Below are 12,922 nucleotides of genomic sequence, written 5' to 3'. Positions count from 1 at the left end.
AGGGGGTGTGCCAAGAGTTCTCCAAACATGCTAGCAACTTTCATTTAGACTTGTTTAATCCTCACTACAACTCAACTTGGGAGGTGGAGACGCCATGTTTCTTGTACAGATGGGAAGGTTGGGGAGGAGCAGGGAAGCCTTCCTGGAGACCTGAGGAGTTAGCCAGCCCGGGGGCTCCCATGCGTAGGTCCTTTGCCTGGAACTGATGAGAGGGAGCTAAGAGGGAGCTCTTGTCCTCACTAAGCGATGGCTTTACTGGGGGGAGATAATCCTTCTGGAAACCTCAGGTAGAGTCTGCATGGGGAATGAGATGGCTTCATCCAGCTAGTTATGTGGGGGTCTACGCCTAAGGACCAGTTAGTAGCCAGCAGAGCTGAGATCCAGGGCTGACCGCCCTGATCCCGGGATTATCTGCCCATCAGAGATGGGGGTGAGGGAGGTGCCAAGAGGTGAAGTGACCGCACACAGCCACACGGCTAAATCCTGTTCGCCGTGTTCTTAATTGTGTCAGACTCAAGTTGCAATGAAGATTTGTCTAGAACACGTCTGGGCGCTGAGGGCAACAGGTAAGGCGTGGGTCAAATCACGCTGCGGGTGCAGGTGATGACAGGCTCCCGGAGAGACAGGGTGGGCGCAGCAGGATGGCGAGTGAGGAAAAGGCAGGCAGAGGGCGCCAGGTGCAGATCTGCAGGACCACAGACTTCGGTTCCGGATACAGAACAATGGTTCCTTGTCATTGTAGGGTTTTAGACCCTAAGACTCAGAATTAGGGCTGGAAGGGATTTGGGAGCCCCAAGCAGATCTATTAATCCAACACATTAAATTGCTAATTAAGTCACGACTGAAGCAGTCTGTACTTTTCCACTAGGGTTTACTTAGAAAAAGCTGGGGAGGCCTTGTTTTAAGAGGTATGAAGGAGGCCTCGCATTATTTTTACTTAAAACCCCCAGAAATTTAAACATTTATAAAGTTTCTATGATGCAGCACTGCGAGGGATGTTAATGTTTGCTTTCAAGAGCTCGCCTTTAAAAATCTCTCTTGCTTCTGCGTCATATCTCATAGATGCTGAGGGTTTTTACAGCCACGAGCTGGAGAGGAGACTCAAGTTCGGGGTTCCCTAGCCCATCCCTAACGACCGCAGCAGAGACAAATCTTCCATTTCATGCTTCCAGATGCTTCCTGTAATGGGGAAACTCCTGCCCCTGACTTTTCTGAGTGGCTGAGTCTTCCCTTAGACTGGGCTGTAGTCAGTCTCTCCCAGGTTTCCTCTCTGGTAATTTATCTGCTAACGACAACCCTCAGGGCTCCTGGTTGGCAGGAGCCAAAGCCAAGTGGGAATCCAGACCTTCTGGCTCCCAGAGCTGGGTCGCTCCTCTTGCCCTCAAGTCCTCAGAGTCTAACGACAACCCAATAACGTCAAATACCTACTATTTGCCAGGCCCAGGGAAAATAGCAGTAAACAAGATAAGCCCGGCTTTCCTCATGGGACCTACAGTCTAGAAGGGGAATGGAGACCCATTGCCCGTCAACAGGGGCTTCTCACATACTCTCTACCAGCTCGTGGAGGGCTCTGGGGCAGGGAACCTGGCTTCTGCCCCTCTCAACTACTGACCCACCCGGAGGGCTTCATCTCTGAGGCCGTTTCCCGCTTTGTACGATGGCTCTGATCATAGATCCCGTCTCTGGAGTTTGTGCAATGTTGAGGCCAAATATGCAGATAACGCCAGGCCAGTGGCTTCCAAACCCGCGTGCACATCACACAGCTTCCCAAACTGATGATGCTTCCATCTCATCTTCAGAGACTGTGACTTAATCTGCCTGGGGCGCGGCCTGGGCTTCAGAATATTAAAAGCTCTGCAGGCAATGCTAAAGTGCAGACCAGTTTGGGAACTACAGCGCCAGGCACCGTGTCACAGCGCCATAAGAGAGAACGTTCGGAAAAGCCCTTTATAGATTGAGAGACTGAGGCTGGCTGGGAGGACGCCACGGCGCCGCTCCCAAGACCACCGCGGCTGGGCCTGAGCTCCGGTGTCACGCAAACCTTTCCTTCCGCGGCGGGGCCCGGGGCCGTCTCCCGCACACCGGCCGGGGCAGGGGGGCCCCATCGATGCGCTCCGCCGCTCGGCTCCCTACGCCTGAGCCCTGCCCGCTCGAGCCCCTTCCCCCTCCCGGCCGCTTCCCACTTCCAAGATGGCTGCGGGTGGAGCCGACCAGGTAAGGGGGCCCCGGTCGGATGTCCGTGGGGGCCCTGCGGCCACAAAGGTCCGCTCAAGGCAGCTCCTCGCCACTCTGGTTGGTTCTCGGGGAAAAAAAAAAAAAAAAGGGCCGGCGACGCCGCTCAGGAGGCCCGCGGCTGGCGGCCCCCGGAAGAGGGACAGCCGGGCGAGCGCCGAGCTCCAGGCGCGGCTGCACGGGCGGAAGAGCGGGCGCGGGCCGGCAGGGGGCGGGGCGCAAGTGCGTGGGGGCGTGCCCAGGGGGCGGGCGAGGGGGCGGGGCGAAGCGAGGGTGCGCGCCGCTGTTCGCCGCGGGCTGCTCGCGCGCACCTGCGGGTCGGACCCACTCCACTGCCTACCGCGCGCCCGGCGTCCTCGCCGCGCGAGTTGCCGGTCCCGCGGGGCCTGGGCTGCGGGCCCGTGGGTCCCGGGGATGGCGTCGGAGCCGCGCTAACTCCGGTACTGAGAGCCTCCCGCGAGGGCCGGGCCGCGGGCCGCGAGGGAGGGCAGGGCGCGCGGGGCCGCCACCTGCTGCAGCGCCGGGCGAGGCGGGGAGCGGCCGGGGCGAGGCAGGTCGCCGGGCGCGGGTCCTGCTGGGTGTCCCTCGCGGCGCGGCCGCGGCTCCTGCACGCCAGGGCAGCGCGTGCGTGGCGCCCGGGGTGCCGTCGCGGGGCCTCCGGGGCGGGGGCGACACTCGGGACTCGGCGGCCCTCGCGGAGGCGCGCGCTGTGTCCCGTTCCTTTCCGGAACTTGACGAAAAGTTTTCCTCCTCCGACGCGAGGCTCCCGGCCTGAGAAGAGGCGGCTTGGTGCGCCAGACCCCGACCCCGGAGCCCCCTTCCACCTCGGACCCTCAGTCCCCAGGCAGCGGACCCTCCTCCTTGGAGCCCTGACCCCGCTTTCATCTCTGACCCCTCTACCCCTGGAGCCCCTGACCCGCGGAACCCCCTTTCATCTCGGAGCCCTGACCTCCTTGGACCTCCACGCCACGCGAGCCCTCTGTCCCTGGGCTAGGGAATCTCCCTGCCTCCGCCTCGGAGCCTCCCATTCCCGGGCCGCGGAGACCCTGGCCTGGGGATCCTCTCGGGGCCGGGGTAGCTGCCTTGAGGAGTGAGTCCAGGGACTCCTGGTCCCTCTCCCGCCAGGAGTCTCTCTAGGCTGTGGGTGGGGCGCGGCCCTGATGGGAACGGCTGGTCAGGAGGATAGGGGAATGACCCTACGGACTCCAGAGCCAGCCTCTGCGAGCCCCGGAGTGACCGCGCCTGACCAGGCCACGTGAAGTCGTTTCTGCCTTAAAGTTGTATAGGACGCCGTTTTCTCCAGCGTGGAATTGAAAGCTTTGCTTGGGAAGGTTTTATAGGCACCGGTGCGTTTTGCCCCTACTGGAGGTCCCTGGGCATCACCTTGGTTATTTCACGCACTGAGGCTAGCTGAGGAGGGTAGTGGTGGTGCTGTGTTGGGGACAAAATGCTCACTGTCTTGTCCCCAGTATTGTAGGATGTTGGCACCTAGTTGCTGTCTTGCCTAGCTTTTATAGAGGTGGGTTGCCTGTTGGAAACTGATAGTTGCTTTGCCTGGACCGGGCTAGTCCTTACTGCAGTCTTAGAACACTTGCTGTTGCCCATTTTATCTGGCCAGTACCAACCCATATCTCAGTTTGGGTATGGCTTCCCCTCTCCGACCAACAATCTTACTGCTTCTTTACTGTGTGTTTGACCCCTTGGGATTGTGGGCTCCACAATCCTAATGAGATCCCCAGTCCTAATGAGAGCCTGGCATGAACTTGGTGCTCAGGGTCATTGGGCGAAAACACCTTTTGGGAAACATCAAGGGTGTCAGCTGATACTAAGGGAGACAGAGTAACTGGTTTGGAGCCACCCACATGGGGAGAGTCAGAGATGGGATTCAAACTGAGGCAGGCTACTGGGCCAGGCTCTGCTCACCTCGATGTCCTCCGCTGTCCCAGCACTTTGCACCGAGCTGGGCCTGATTCCTGTTCGTACAACTGAGTTTTCCTCTGCCCCCAGCCTACCCTCTCACATTCAGCTTGGGCTTTGCCTCTCCTGGCTTCTGCTGTTCCCCTGTGTTCCTTTAGCCCCTGCAGTACCTCTGCGTTGGGTGCGCTGTCTCCGCCCCACTCCCCGTTTAGTGGGTGAATTCCTGTCTTTCGTGCCTCTGGGTTTATTCCTTAGCTGGTGCGCTGTAGAAGGCCTCTCTCAAAGTGAGGACACAGCTAGTCAGAGCAGCTTGTTGGAATCTCTCTCTCCCATTGGTCAGAGCTTCTAACCTTGAGTCCCAGCCTCAGCACAGGGGATGCCTGCTGTGCTGGTCGGGGGTTGCTTGGGGAGTCTTTGAGACCTTGGAAAAGATTTGTTGTCAGTATAAACATTAATACATAGAGAATGCAAGAGGATTTTAGGAAAGTGAGTATGTGTTTGTTAACTTTAAAAAAAATTTTTTTTTAGAGATGGGGCCATGCTATGTTGTCCAGACTGGATCTGAACTCCTGGACTCAAGCCCTTCTCCCAAGTAGCTGCAGTTACAGGAACACACCACCATGACCAGCTTAACATTTGTTTTAGGACTGTGTATAAATACAGTTTTGGCCGGGCGCAGTGGCTCATGCCTGTAAACCCAGCACTTTGGGAGGCCGAGGTGGGTGGATCACAAGGTCAGGGGATTGAGACCATCCTGGCCAACATGGTGAAACCCTGTCTATACTAAAAATACAAAAATTAGCTGGATGTGGTGGTGCATGCCAGCTACTCGGGAGGCTGAGGCAGGATAATCGCTTGAACCCGGGAGGTGGAGGTTGCAGTGAGCCGAGATCTCACCACTGCACTCCAGCCTGGTGACAGAGCTAGTCTCTGTCTGAAAAAATAAAAATAAAAAATAAAGTTTCTTGGTCCCAGGTGGTTTAGAATTCTTGATTGTCCATCTGGAAGGCTCTCAGGGACTGATCTGCTTGGCTAGTCACTTGATTTTATAGATGGGGAAGTTGAGGCCCAGAGCTCCGTCAGTATCACACGGCAGGTGTGAGGAGAGAGACTGGTGACAGGAAGAAGCTGTACATTGTGACCTTGTAGACACAGACTGGCTGTGTCTGGCCTTGCTTATGCAAATGGTTGCTAAAATAGTGGGGCTGAGTTGGCTGGCCCCATCCGTGTCCAGGAAAGAGTAACACCAGCCAACATTTTCCAAAGCTTTCTCTGTGTCAGGCACGATTTTAAGGGCTTTGTGTGGATTTCTTCCCCTAATCTTGTCAACTGCCTAACAAGATAGGGTCTCTTATTGTCTTCATTTTGCTGCAAGGAAACCAAGGTTCAGGGAAGTTAAGAAATGAGTCCAAGCTCACACAGCTGGTAAGCGAAGGAGCTGGGACTTGAACCCAGGCAGCCTGCTGCTGGAACCTGCATTATTTTTTCCCTCCTGTTTATTTTGTTTTGTTTTTTGTTTTGTTCTGTCCTATTCTATTCTATTTTTTGAGACAGCGTTTTGCTCTTGTCGCCCAGGCTAGAGTGCAATGGTGTGAGATCTTGGCTCACTGCAACCTTTGCCTCCCAGGTTCAAGTGATTCTCCTGCCTCAGCCTCTCGAGTAGCTGGGATTACAGGCATGTGCCACCATGCCTGGCTAATTTTGTATTTTTAGTGGAGACAGGGTTTCGCCAGATTGGCCAGGCTGGTTTTGAACCCCTGTCTTCAGGTGATCCACCTGCCTGGGCCTCCCAAAGTGCTGGGATTACAGGCGTGAGCCACCACGCCCGGCCTATTTTATTTTTAAAACTTCATTTAAAGCCTAACAAACATACACAGAAGTGTAAGAATGGTTAAGTGTTCAGCTTATCGATGATCAGGTTTATTGGGTGAATACACCTTTTGGGCAACTTTAAGGGAGCTGAGAGGAAGGGGGATAAAGTTTAGGGACTGTATTTGTAAGTACGCCACCAGGCCATGTTTGAGCTTTGATGTCAGATCTGGTTTGAACTCAGTTTCTGTTGCTGTGACCTTGGGTGCGTAACTTAGCCTCCCTGAATCTCATAGTTTCTTCAGTGCCCTTGGCAGGCTTGTGATTATTAGAGCATGTGATGGCACCCCGCATGTTTGGTGCATGCTAAATGCTCAGTAAATTATTTCTCTTATTAATAATTAAGATTATAAACTATACCGGCTTTAAGTAGTCTAAATATCTTCCTAATGTATCATTTGTCTCCCAGTCACTTCACAGGTACTTAGGAAAATTAGTTAATTAGTAATTTACCAAATCACGAAGTGAAGCTGAAACATTTTGCATTGAGAGTCTTTAATTTAAAATGTCCCAGCCAGGCGCGGTGGCTCATGCCTCTAATCCCAGCAGTTTGGGAGGTTGAGGGGGTGGATCACTTGAGCTCAGGAGTTCAAGACCAGCCTGGGTGAAACCCTACCAAAAAAAAAAAAAAAAAAAACCAACAAAAAATTAGCTGGGTGGACGTGGTGGCATGCATCTGTGGTCCCAGCTACTCAGGATGCTGAGGTGGGAGGCTCACTTGAGCCTGGGAGGTGGAGGTTGCAATGAACCAAGATCATACAACTGCACTCCAGCCTGGGTGACAGAGACCCCATCTCAAAAAAAAAAAAAAAAGTTCCACCTGTGCCTTTAATCATAACCAGTGGTCAGTATAAGTTAAGTGTCCGCTTCTTCAGGTTGTGAAGGAGCCTTTGAGGACCCTGAACAATAACCCCAGTTTCTGCCAGGTTTGCCGAAACATACATGGGCTGAAACTTACTTAAACAGCATTAAGTTCCAAGTGTCTGAAAGTTGCCACTCGCCCTCTGGAGGAATATGTGAGCTTCTAGGAAATTTTTTTCAGGACTATTTTTATCCTAAAGAATCACCCATTTAAAAGCCAAACTACTTTTATAATGGCCTTTGCCATTTTACATAATGCAGATCAATCCATTGTTTTAGGCTGTGTGTGTAGCAGTGGAAAGAGTGAGTGCCCTGGCTACTCAGGCTAGCCCAGCACAGCTCTGTTATTACACACCACCCTTTAGACCGTAGTCTTCTTTCAGCTCTTTGGGTGGTTGTGGAGGTGACAGAACTAGTGGATATAGACATGGAGCACAGTGCCTGATGTGTCATCTGCGCTTGGGGAGCGGAGGCAGCTGGTCATGTTTGTGAACCTGGAGCGTCCAGTCCTTTCTGCCTGAGCCAGGACTTGAATTAAAAAAGAGAAAGAGGCTGGGCGCAATGGCTCACATCTGTAATCCCAGCACTTTGGGAGGCTGAGGCAGGCGATCACTTGAGGTCAGGAGTTTGAGACTAGCCTGGCCAACGGGGTGAAACCCCGTCTCTACTAAAAATACAAAAATTAGCCAGGCATGGTGGCAGGCGGCTGTAATCCCAGCTTCTCAGGAGGCTGAGGCAGGAGAATCGCTTGAACCCGGGAGGCGGAGGTTGTGGTGAGCCCAGATCATGCCACTGCACTCCAGCCTGGGCGACAGAGTGAGACTCTGTCTCAGAAACAAAACAAAAAGAGAAAGAGATGCAGGGGTTGGTGCTTGTGGAGCCCTCTACCAGGCAGGCCAGTTCACAGGGAGGTGCCCTATTGCTCCGTGGGTTCTTCTTGGCGTTAGAGGCTCGACTGGGCTCTTTCTCTTGAACAGTCCCGCCCTCCAGAGCTGAGGTGCAGGCCTGATGGAGCAGCCGCTCGTATGAGGAGGCTCTTAGTCTCTCCGGAATCCTCACCAGGAAACATGGGGGACCTTGAGAGGCCTTGCGGAGAATGCTGCAGGTGCTGGAGACAGACGACTCAGGTCGACCCCCTGCGACCGGGGTGGGGGGTGGGGGGTCACTGCACCTGCTCAGCCCAGTTTTGTTATTCCCATCTGGAAACGGTAGGACTCAGCCTGCTGTTTACAGGGTGAGGTGAGCAGAGGTGCTTATGTCTGTGACAGGCCTTTGTGAGCAGCAAAGCTTACTGAGGGGCGTTGGAGTCACAGACTTGAGTTCAAGCCCAACTCTGCCACAGTGGAGACCTTGGGCAAGCCACATGCTTCGGTTTCCTCCTCTGGGTAATGGGCATACTACCTGGCTCACAGGGCTGCTGAGGGGCTGTGAAGCAGAACGGTGTATTTAGAGTTCAGGACGGTACCTGGTCCTCATTAAATTGCCGTCCTGTGGTGCTGCTCTGGTGGTGCTGTTAGGTGCTGCAGGCTGGTCCTGCCCTCTGGAAATGTTGGCTCTGGGACCCGTATACCTTCAGGCCATTGTGGAGTAGGAATGAGCTGTGTGGGCCTGACCCTTAAGGATAAGAACCCAGGCCTGGCGCGATGGCTCACGCCTGTAATCCCAGCACTTTGGGAGGCCGAGGTGGGCAGATCACCTGAGGTCAGGGGTTCAAAACCAGTCTGGCCAACATGATGAAACCCCATCTCTACTAAAAAAAAAAAAAATGCAAAAAATTAGCCAGACGTGGTGGTGGGCGCCCGTAATCCCAGCTACTCGGGAGGCCAAGGCAGGAGAATTGCTTGAACCCGGGAGGCAGAGGTTGCAGTGAGCCAAGATTGTGTCACTGCACTCCAGCCTGGGCAACAAGAGCGAAGCTCCGTCTCAGGAAAAAAAAAAAAAAAAAGGATAAGAATCCAGAAGTCGCTGGGCTTGGTGGCTAACGCCTGTAATCCCAGCACTTTGGGAGGCCAAGGTGGGTGGATCACGAGGTCAGGAAATCGAGACCCTCCTGGCTAACACAGTGAAACCCCGTCTCTACAAATAAATACAAAAAAATTAGCTGAGCGTGGTGGTGGGCGCCTGTAGTCCCAGCTACTAGGGAGGCTGAGGCAGGAGAATGGCGTGAACCCGGGAGGCGGAGCTTGCAGTGAGCCAAGATCGCGCCACTGCACTCCAGCCTGGGTGACAGAGTGAGACTCCGTCTGAAAACAAAAAACAAAAAACAAAAAACCAGAAGAGTCAGTGGCCAGAGCTGGGTTGATGGCAGGCCTGGCAGTGAAGGTGAGTGCACTGCCCTTTGAGGATCAGATAGGGCAGTGGTGCCCCCTTGCCACTGGGGTTTGAAGAGGCAGCTGTCCTGTGGAGCATCCAGAGAGGAGCCAGGACAGGGATGGCTTCATGCTGCAGCCCCGGGAAGGGGCTGCCGGTAGATATCTACATAGCATGACTTCTCCCTGAAGCCACTACGTGGATTTTTTCCCCTGTGGGAACACACCTAGATCACTTGGTTTGGCCTTTATAAACAGTTTCTTTTATGTATGAAGACTTTGGTTAAGACCGTTCCCACTGCTTTTTAAGGAGGAGAAAGTCAAGCAGTTGCTTCTAGATGGAATTGTTTTCCAAAGCCCCATGCAGAGTCACTAGCAGAGCTACCCTCCGCTTTCTTTTTTTTTTTTTTGAGATGGAGTCTCGCTTTGTCCCCCAGGCTGGAGTGCAGTGGCGCAGTCTCGGCTCACTGCAAGCTCCGCCTCCTGGGTTCACGCCATTCTCCTGCCTCAGCCTCTCCGAGTAGCTGGGACTACAGGCACCCGCCACCACGCCCGGCTAATTTTTTTGTATTTTTAGTAGAGACGGGGTTTCACCGTGGTCTCGATCTCCTGACCTCGTGATCCGCCCGCCTCGGCCTCCCAAAGTGCTGTGATTACAAGTGTGAGCCACCGCGCCCGGCCTTACCCTCCGCTTTCTGACTTGTATTGAAGTGAAGATTGTGGCTCTGGTGGCATGACAGTTGGTTGAATCCCTCTGGGGCAGCTGTCCTCTTTGCTTCCTGCAGAACTGAGTCTTGTGACAGGTGAATACAATTCAGATGGCCTTGTTGCATGGAATGGAAATGGTCTTCCTCTTATCCATACTTCACATCTTGTCTTTCTCTTGGCCGGAAAGTGATGACTCATTACCATTTGACTTGTGTTCAGTGCCTCCCATGGCAGGGTGCTGGGTCAGGTGCTGGGGCTGTTCCTCCTGTGCCTTGGGCACCTACGGATGCGTACTGCAGTGGTCACTGCTGCAGGGAGATGCTGTCACTAAGATGTTAGTGACTGGGACTTTGGAAAACACCTGTCAAGGGAGGAATTTTCACTTTCCTGACCATCATGTGTTGACAGCGTTCCTCACCATCTGGTCTAGCCCCTAACCAGTGTGTAGGCTGGTCACTGCTCAGCGGCTGGTGTGCACTCTCCAGGAACTGGATGGTAGGGGATTTCTTCCTCGTAGTCTTACCTCCAGCTCTCCCCGGGTTCTTGGAACATAATCCAGCTTTCAGTAGATGTTTCTTGGATGGGACTGTCCCTGAAACCTGCCCACTTAAGAACTCAGTTTTTAATAGTAATTCATTCGACAAGTAGATTTTTGAAACCTTAATCCATGCCAGGCATTTAACCAGAGAATAGTTCCCAGAAATGATTAGAGCTGTGTCTGCCTGATGCATAGAATCCAGTGGGGAGAGAGACAGGAGAACAGTTGTAAAATAGCTGTTTCAGGCGGGGTGTGGCCAAAAGGAGCTCAGGAGGAAGGAGGCCTGGCAGCTTTCTGGGAGAGGCAGGGAAGGCTTTTCAGAGGAGGTGGCCTTTGAAAGCACCAATTGAGTGTCTCCTTGTGCCACACCCTACTGGGACTCTGAGGCCCTGATGGCCTACCTGGGAGAGCACCTCAGGTGGTGGTGCAGTAGGGCTGAGTGGGCTGGTGGTGGGGGCGGGTAGTGGCTGGGGGCGACTGCACGAGGCTGGAGAAGCAGGCAGAGACGGATCAGGAGGGCCCCGTGTGCCGGCTTGGGGAATTCAGGCTTAGTTTGTCTCTTATAAACGTGGACTTGGAGGCAGGCCATCTGCAGTTGGTCTCCTGGCTGGCGTCCAGAGTCCAGCCATTAGCCTTGTCTCAGAAGCACACACCTTGTTTGTACAACTTCCCCTATAAAGGGTATTATCACGCGGTAGGTGGCCTGGAGTGCGGCTTCTGCCCTAGTGGCACGAGGCGGAAGTGCTTGAGGACAGGTGACCTTGGCCCTTGCAGAGTTTGGTTTTAGAGTATGTTGCAAGTGGAAGTACTTTTCCCCTTTTAGGTTTATTTCCCTGAAGACTGATGCCCTGTTCTGAGGTTTAAGGAACTTGACTGGACTTGGGACCAACAAAGACCTCAAAGGTCACTCAACTTCTCCATAGGAGAGGCCCCTGGGCTGCTGTACCTGGCCCCCCACAGCAGAGGAGAGGAATAGAGAAAGGTTTTCTTTCTCTACTTAAAGCCAGATGGCTTTGGGCTCTGCCAGACCTCACTTCCTTCTTCCTGTGCTTTCTTCTTGGCGGCAATTCAGGGAAGGGTCCTTGGATTGCCATGAATGAAATCCTATAGTTTCACCAAAATGGTTTCCAATTCCAGGCGTGAGTGATGCCTTCTGTTTGCCCAGAAGGATAGACTTTTTTGTGTTCCTGTTTACTCTGTCATCAGCATTTGTGTTCTAACCCGCATCTCTTTTGTGGCTTACATTTGTGTTTTGCTGTGCTAGGAAGTAAAGGGAAGTGCACATTCATTGGGCACCTGCTGTGTGTCAGTCAGGGGCTGGGTTTGCTGATGCCTTCACCAGACCTTCTCATTTCTTTTGTCCTCAGATCTGCCTGTGAGCTATAGGGTATTGTCCCATCTTACTGCCGAGGAAGAGGGAAGTTGAGGCTCAGAAGGGTTAAGCACCTCATTTGAGGTCGCCTTACCTGGCAAGTGGCAGAGCCAGAATTTCAGCCGGGCCTGTGAGAGGCCCTCAGCTCTGTTTAGCGTGAGGATTTCCTCTTACATGTGTGGCTTTTTGCTAGTTTGATCTGTTAGAGTGTTGATGATGTTTTGATAATTCTAATGACCTTGACATTGTCAAAGGTTAGCTCTTAACTGTGTGCTAAAAATGCTTCTTACTCTATTTTCCTTTTAATTAAAGTGTATGTAGAACTTCCAAATTTGTATATATTTGAATCAATCTGGATTATATCTTACTTTTGTGAATTCTCTTAGAATTCTGTTAGAAACTTGGATTCTTCCCGAGCAGGGGACACACAGAGCGTCTGCAGTAGCCCTGCCTTGGAGGGCTCATGGCTCTGGGGAAGAGCCGTGAGGGCTGTGAAACACTGAAAACGTGTTCACGCGTGGGGAGGCGATTGTCCGGATTCTTTCAGATCTTGACCTGAGTTTTTGCTCTGTAGGTTGGAGAAACATTTTATTTTTTGCAGCACCTGGATAATATCACCTTTTTTTTTTTAGATGGAGTTTCGCTCTTGTTGCGCAGGCTGGAGTGCAGTGGCATGATTTCAGCTCACTGCAACCTCCACCTCCCGGGTTCAAGCTATTCTCCTGCCTCAGCTTCCCAAGTAGCTGGGATTACAGGCATGCACCACCATGCCCGGCTAATTTTGTATTTTTAGTAGAGATGGGGTTTCACCATATTGGTCAGGCTGGTCTTGAATTCCTGACCTCAGGTGATCTGCCCGCCTCAGCCTCCCAAAGTGCTGGGATTACTGGCGTGAGCCACCGTGCTGGCCTATAATTTCACTTTTGTATTAAATTCTACTTTTGTCTGTATTTTTGCCTTAGTGTAGTACAGTGTGGTTCTAATTTCTAAGAAAAATTGATTATCAATTACTGTAACATTGTGATTAAATAATCCTCCCTTACTCACTGGGTCGTATTTCAAGTTTTTATTTTTTATATTTCTTTATATTTATTTATTTATTTATTTTGAGATGGA

The 12,922-nt window shown here is 52.7% G+C and overlaps 1 protein-coding gene across 4 annotated transcripts in view; it reads left to right on the top strand.

Moving 5' to 3' along the window:
- Positions 1-2,153: 2,153 nt before the first annotated feature.
- TBC1D14 (TBC1 domain family member 14) overlaps positions 2,154-12,922 on the top strand; it is a 121,172-nt gene continuing 110,403 nt past the window's right edge. Inside the window, exon 1 of one of the 4 annotated variants that reach the window (XM_063619741.1) lies at positions 2,154-2,214. The gene's annotated coding sequence lies outside the window, so the exon portion shown is untranslated. Of the gene's footprint in view, positions 2,215-2,472; positions 2,673-12,922 lie in introns of those variants that run through there. The other 3 variants (XM_063619742.1, XM_055246682.2, XM_063619740.1) reach the window with 3 other exon arrangements.

Source organism: Symphalangus syndactylus, chromosome 16 (genome assembly GCF_028878055.3).
Source record: "Symphalangus syndactylus isolate Jambi chromosome 16, NHGRI_mSymSyn1-v2.1_pri, whole genome shotgun sequence".
In the NCBI taxonomy this organism is placed as follows: Eukaryota; Metazoa; Chordata; class Mammalia; order Primates; family Hylobatidae; genus Symphalangus; species Symphalangus syndactylus.
The sequence above is the reverse complement of the archived record's forward strand: the minus strand, read 5'-3'. Positions and strand labels throughout refer to the sequence as shown.